This window comes from Pleurodeles waltl, chromosome 3_1, assembly GCF_031143425.1.
Source record: "Pleurodeles waltl isolate 20211129_DDA chromosome 3_1, aPleWal1.hap1.20221129, whole genome shotgun sequence".
Classification (NCBI taxonomy): domain Eukaryota; kingdom Metazoa; phylum Chordata; class Amphibia; order Caudata; family Salamandridae; genus Pleurodeles; species Pleurodeles waltl.
The window spans coordinates 12,078,833-12,084,832 of NC_090440.1; the positions used below are offsets into that span (position 1 = coordinate 12,078,833).

The 6,000-nt window shown below is 51.6% G+C and overlaps 1 protein-coding gene across 1 annotated transcript in view; it reads right to left on the reverse strand.

Annotated features, from left to right (window-relative positions):
* LOC138283686 (para-nitrobenzyl esterase-like) overlaps window positions 1-2,358 on the reverse strand; it is a 202,782-nt gene extending 200,424 nt beyond the window's left edge. Inside the window, exon 1 of the mRNA XM_069221677.1 lies at window positions 2,277-2,358. The gene's annotated coding sequence lies outside the window, so the exon portion shown is untranslated. The remainder of the gene's footprint in view (window positions 1-2,276) is intronic.
* Window positions 2,359-6,000: the final 3,642 nt, after the last annotated feature.

Consider the following 6,000-nt stretch of genomic DNA (forward strand, 5'->3'; position numbering starts at 1 on the left):
CTCAACTGTGACATCACAAATATGTAGAGCTATTAGAATTATATGCAGGGACACTAGAATTATGCGGCAGGAGAGGGCCAAATTATGTGGCAGGTTGAGTAAGTTATGCGTCAAAAAAAGGCAAATTATGCAGCATAAAGCTGCACTTTTTGTGATAGTATCACTTCATTATTTTGTCATTTTCACACTTGTTAACATTGTCTGGTCATTGCTGGACCTCATTAGTACCAGTTTAACACCCAAATATAGCAGCAAAAATGTAACTTTGCAAAGGGCCTTCCACTGAGCGGCAACACATGCGCTTCCTTTTTAGTAACTTTTGAACCATTTGAGTTAAAAACACATTTTTGGGGCAATTCTGCAGTTTGTATGGCAGATGATGGATTATGTGGCAAATACAGCAAATCTGTAACTATGCAAAATCGACGGGTCCACATAATCTCAGTGGCCCTGATTATATGGCAGTGGAAGATCGAGTTATGTGGCAGAGTTGACTTACTCATATGGCATGGAAAAAACGATGTGGCAAGAAAATATAAATTAAGTAATTTAGCATATTGTGCGAGTGAAGGAACCTGTACCAGATTCGGTCCCATTTATTGTTCCGGCTTTTTAATACTACGGAACCTTGTAGTGCAAGCACCATACAAGCTCGTGAATGCCGTGCATTATCGCCGCGCCCCCTGCCTCCCGCGGTAAAACGGAGATATTGGGGCACCCGGCAGAAACAAGCCTCCAACACGCCCTTTTGATGAACAGGTGCGCCCCGTTTACGCAGCGCCTCGCTGCTCTCCAGATCTGCGGGACAGGAGGGCGCGCGCATGTTTAATGAAACTTGTTCTTGTTCTGAGAAGACCGGGGCCTATAGCGAGATGCGTGATGGAACATGCATGTGTGTGAATAGTGAAAACAACATTTCCATGATCAGGACAAAGCCGAGACGTTAAATTCTGCCCTTGTACACTTTGAATTATGTGGCAAATTCACACATGCACGAAAAAACAGCAGCTACGGATTTAAACCGGTTTTAAAGCCAGATAAGGTTGGATGAGAAGATTTCTCTTCCAAGATCCTGTTGGACCCCCACCAGCGGACCCCCACTACTACACAACATAAAATGCTGTCCAAACGAGCTGTGTTTGTTTGAGCAGCCTTTGGGCGTCAGGGCCCCTAAATGGAACAGGTGGTCAGCTGGGGCCCCTGAAGGGCACATATGGTCTGGGAGATTGCTGGGGCCCCTTATAGGCACAGGTGGTCAGCTGGGCCCCTGAAGGGCACATATGGTCAGGGAGATAGCTGGGGCCCCTTATAGGGACAGGTGGTCAGCTGGGGGCCATGAAGAGCACAGGTGGTCAGATGGGAGCCCCTGGAGGGCACCGGTGGTCAGGGAGGCAGCTGTAGCCCCTTAAGTGCACGGGTGGTCAGCTGGGGCCCCAGAAAGGCAAAGGTGGCCAGGGAGACAGCTGGGGCCCCTGAAGGGCACAGGTGGTCAGCTGGGAGGCACAGGTGGTCAGGGAGACAGCTGGGGCCACTGGGAGGCACAGTATGCAGGGAGACAGCTGGGGCCCCTGGGAGGCACAGTAGGCAGGGAGACAGCTGGGGCCGCTGGGCGGCACAGGTGCCAGGGTGACAACTGGGACTCCTTGGGAGGCACAGTAGGCAGGGAGACAGCTGGGGCCCTTGGGAGGCACAGTAGGCAGGGAGACAGCTGGGGCCCCTGGAGGCACAGGTGGACAGGGAGAAAGCTTGGACCCCTTGGGCAGCACAGGTGGCCAAGGAGACCGCTGGAGCCCCAGGAAGGAAGAGGTGGTCAGGGAGACAGCTGGGGCCCCTGGGAGGCACAGGTGGCCAGGGAGACAGCTTGGACCCCTGGGAGGCACAGGTGGCCAGGGAGGCAGCTGGAGCCCCAGGAAGGCACAGGTGGCCAGGGAGACAGCTGGGACTCCTTGGGAGGTACAGGTGGCCAGGGAGACAGCTGGGACTCCTTGGGAGGTACAGGTGGTCAGGGAGACAGCTGGGGCCCCTGAAGGGCACGGGTGGTCAGCTGGGAGGCACAGGTGGCCAGGGAGAGAGCTGAGGCCTCGAAGGTCCGTGGCCTGGTGCCAAGGCCCTGCCTGTCGTCACTCTCTACTGCCAGGAGGTGCGAGAAATGCCCCATAGGTGCCGCGAATATTTATATGTGGGGCAGGAGCGTTCTATAGGGTGGGCGTGCAGTGACCGCGGAATGCGTGACACCTGTGGGTGGCATCTATGGGGTAAATCAACCTGTGTCTCACCTGGGCAAGGGTCGTCCGTGGGCGATCAGCTCCTCCGGCGGGAGCACGGTGCGTCAGGACGGCAGCCGAGGAGGAAGTGCTGTGTCTGTGTGTTGCCGGGGGGGGGGGGGGTGGGTGGGAGGGAGGGGCCTGGGGGAGGACGGATAGAAGGGGGGGGCAGCCCTGGACAGGGTACAGTCCAGGAAGGGGGGCGGGGGGGAGGGGGGGGGGTCTGGGGCTTGGTGCAGGTAGTGTTTTATTTATGTTTTTTTGCAGTTTATATAGCGCTAACCTGGCCCAAGGGTATCGGGGCCCTTTACACGATCACCAGTCACATAACACAAGCTCAGATTTATATTTCACGCACGAGAGCTTCGATGATTTGCCCAGAATCACAGGATGGTAAGGCAACGCTGGGATCAGACATAACAATGTCCCTGACTGAGCAGGAGAAGGGAAATCTGGGTACAAGACAAGACAGGTGCGCTGTCAGGTCACCCTGGGTGCACAAAACCACACCTCTTCATTAGCATAGATATCCTCCCCCCCCACGCAGGGCCCTGAAGCACGAAGAACCCCAACCTGAGACGGTAGAGGGGTAGGGTGACCACCTGGCACTGAGGCAAATTCTGGACAGGACTGTAAAAAATTCAGGACAAAGGGTCAAAATTCAGGACAAAAATTCAGGACAAAGGGTCAAAATTCAGGACAAAAATTCAAGAACAAACGTCGGTTTTACAGACGCGCAAGAGAGGCCATGCCTCACTATGTTGTCAGTGCATTTATTTACTCTTTTTTTAACATAGCACTATTTATTCACTGTGGACCTTTTGTGATTGCCTCCTGGTGTGCTACATTCAGGTGTCACATTACGTCCTTGTTCAGTAGTAAATGAATGCCATTCACGGCAAGGCCATCACCCCTACCCAAATCTACCCGATCTTTCCTGAAGAGAAAGTAACAGCAACATTTTGATTATGTTTCTGAACATTTCAAAACCCCTGGCAAACAGTTTGGGAAACATCAAGGTAATTAACCTTATGCTAGTTTAAACAAATTGAACAAAAACATCTGGCTTACCCCAACCGCCCATGGACTTTCAACCTCATTTTTTTTAAAGAGGCAGGGCAGATGGTGTGGGTGACAGTCTCACATCTAATGACATTATGTGATGTACCCATAACTTGTCTGTAGTCTCACTGCACTAGAGTGTATGTTTGGGACTCTACATTTATCTCAGAAATGGGAGCCCGGACTACCAATCAAAGATAATAAAAGAGTAGGATGAAATCGAGATCAAATGGGAGATCCACGGCAAGTAATTCAAAGGGTTGTTGCTAACAACTGGATAAATAAAGAAGAGAAGAACAAGGTGGGACAATTCCTAAAATCAGAGAAGATGGGTCCACCAAGACTATTTGAAGGTATTGGGTACCTGGGGAGTTGTCTGCACACAGGAGCGAAACAGAAGGGGCGCTGTCAAGAGGTTGAACAATCAACACCCATCCACCTTGGCAAACTCTTCTGGTGCAATGGTCCGCTGTTAGTGCTTGTGAAGGGGGAGCAGGGGCCAGACCCCTTGCAAGGTCGAGGCAATTACCCACTTAGTTCATGTCTTTATATGGTTTTGAAATTGAGCAAAAGCCAAACTAGAGATCTGGGTTATCCCTAAGTGTCAAGTACACATGGAATCTTAAAAATATTTGGGATGTAAATTGCACAAACAAAATTTACAAATTTTAAAATTTAATTAGTGTTTCTTTAACATCTGGCACTGATTTCACCTTCATACACAATTAGATCTCAGATTGAACTGGGAACCAGTTACCTTTTGATACCTAGTGATTAATATCTACCATTCTTACACTGATTTCCAGGATGAAAATCTCGGCAGAGCGAACGGTCCCTCCAAGCCCAGTTTGCTATTTGGTCTTCTCTTCTGCTTTCTGTAGAGGCCACGTGGCACTAGCGAAGATGGGGTGCTACCCCGATGATAGTATTATTTTGCAAACCTTCCCCTGCTCATCCTTCATTCCTTCTTCAGACAGGCCACACATCTGATTTGGTCGCTGCGGCGCCATCAGGAGCTCTTTCCACTCTAAAGCTAACTGTGACTGCGGGTGGATTAGATCTTCTGGACTTAAAATGCTTTTATTCAGTTGCAGATGTCCAATGGGTGGCTCACTGGCTTTCTGCCCATCTCCCTGCATGAGATGGGGTCTACCAGTAAAGACTTTTAAGGAAGGCTTAATGCACTGCTCATCGTTTCCTACTGACCATTCTATGGATCACCATCCGGGGTTATCATGCATGGCTTTCTCTTGCCTTGCCAGAACCTGTAAACTCACTGACACGAAGAAACCCTATGCTCCTGCACTACCTTTGCTAAGCCTTCCCACTCGCACAGGATGGCTGTGCTCAGAGCAACTCCATCAGTGGCATGTTGCAGGTGTCTTAAAATTGGGGACTTTGTTTCTGAACAGTGAGCTACTAAATTTCCAAACCCTTGAGGCAGACTATCATCTTCACCCCGGTCAACTCCTTACTTACAACCCTTACTTACAACCACCTTAAATAATCATTAAATGCCCTACTTCATGTCTGCTACCTAGCACTAACCCTACAAGAGGTGTCCCAGAAGCTCTGTACCATAGGAAATGGTGGCAAACTGATGGAATGGGTGTACAGACCTATCCTGCAACATGGAAACCACTCCAGGTCTTCTTGTCATACTGCCTGGGTGATTGATGTACCAAACCTCTGCAAGATATGAACTAAAATACTGGACTTTCCCCACAAAGTATCCCACAGCTGTCACTTTAAGTAAATTCATAGTGCTTCCTTGTGAATGCATTCTGCCCGTTGCTTGCCATTGGCCTTGTGGTTTGTAACTCACAATTTGTTGCGTTCAATTTGCTGGCTTTATTTGTTTTAGGCTATGCAGCTTGAATTCCTCCCTTCCCTTGACAAAACCTTATTTACAGTATCCTGCCGAGTGCTCCCTTTCTGTAAACAGGCCTGTAAATCTTGTTCTTATCTTATCATATTTGCTGTGCATTCAAAGAACAAAGTCAAATGTCAGTCTCTGTCTTCGGTGGGAACTTAGGCCCTCATTCCGACATTGGCCGGCGGCGGTCGCCGCCGGCCTGTCGGGGGCCGCCAGAATACCGTTCCGCGGTCGAAAGACCGCGGCGGTAATTCTGACTTTCCTGCTGGGCTGGCGGGCGGCCGCCTTCAGGCCGCCCGCCAGCCCAGCGGGAAAGAGGCTTCCACGATGAAGCCGGCTCGGAATCGAGCCGGCGGAGTGGAAGCTGTGCGACGGGTGCAGTTGTACCCGTCGCGTATTTCACTGTCTGCGAAGCAGACAGTGAAATACTTGTAGGGGCCCTCTTACGGGGGCCCCTGCAGTGCCCATGCCAGTGGCATGGGCACTGCAGGGGCCCCCAGGGGTCCCGCGACCCCCCCTACCGCCATCCGGTTCCCGGCGGGCGTACCGCCGGGAACTGGATGGCGGTAGGGGGGGTCGGAATCCCCTCGGCGGCGCAGCTAGCTGCGCCGCCTTGGTGGATTCAAAAGGGCGGCGGTACACTGGCGGGAGACCGCCAGTGTTGCCGGTCCGACCGCGGCTTTACCTCCGCGGTCGGAATGCCCTTGGGAGCACCGCCGGCCTGTTGGCGGTGCTCCCGCGGTCCACCAACACGGCGGTCATTGACCGCCGCGGTTGGAATGACCGCCTTAGTGTTTA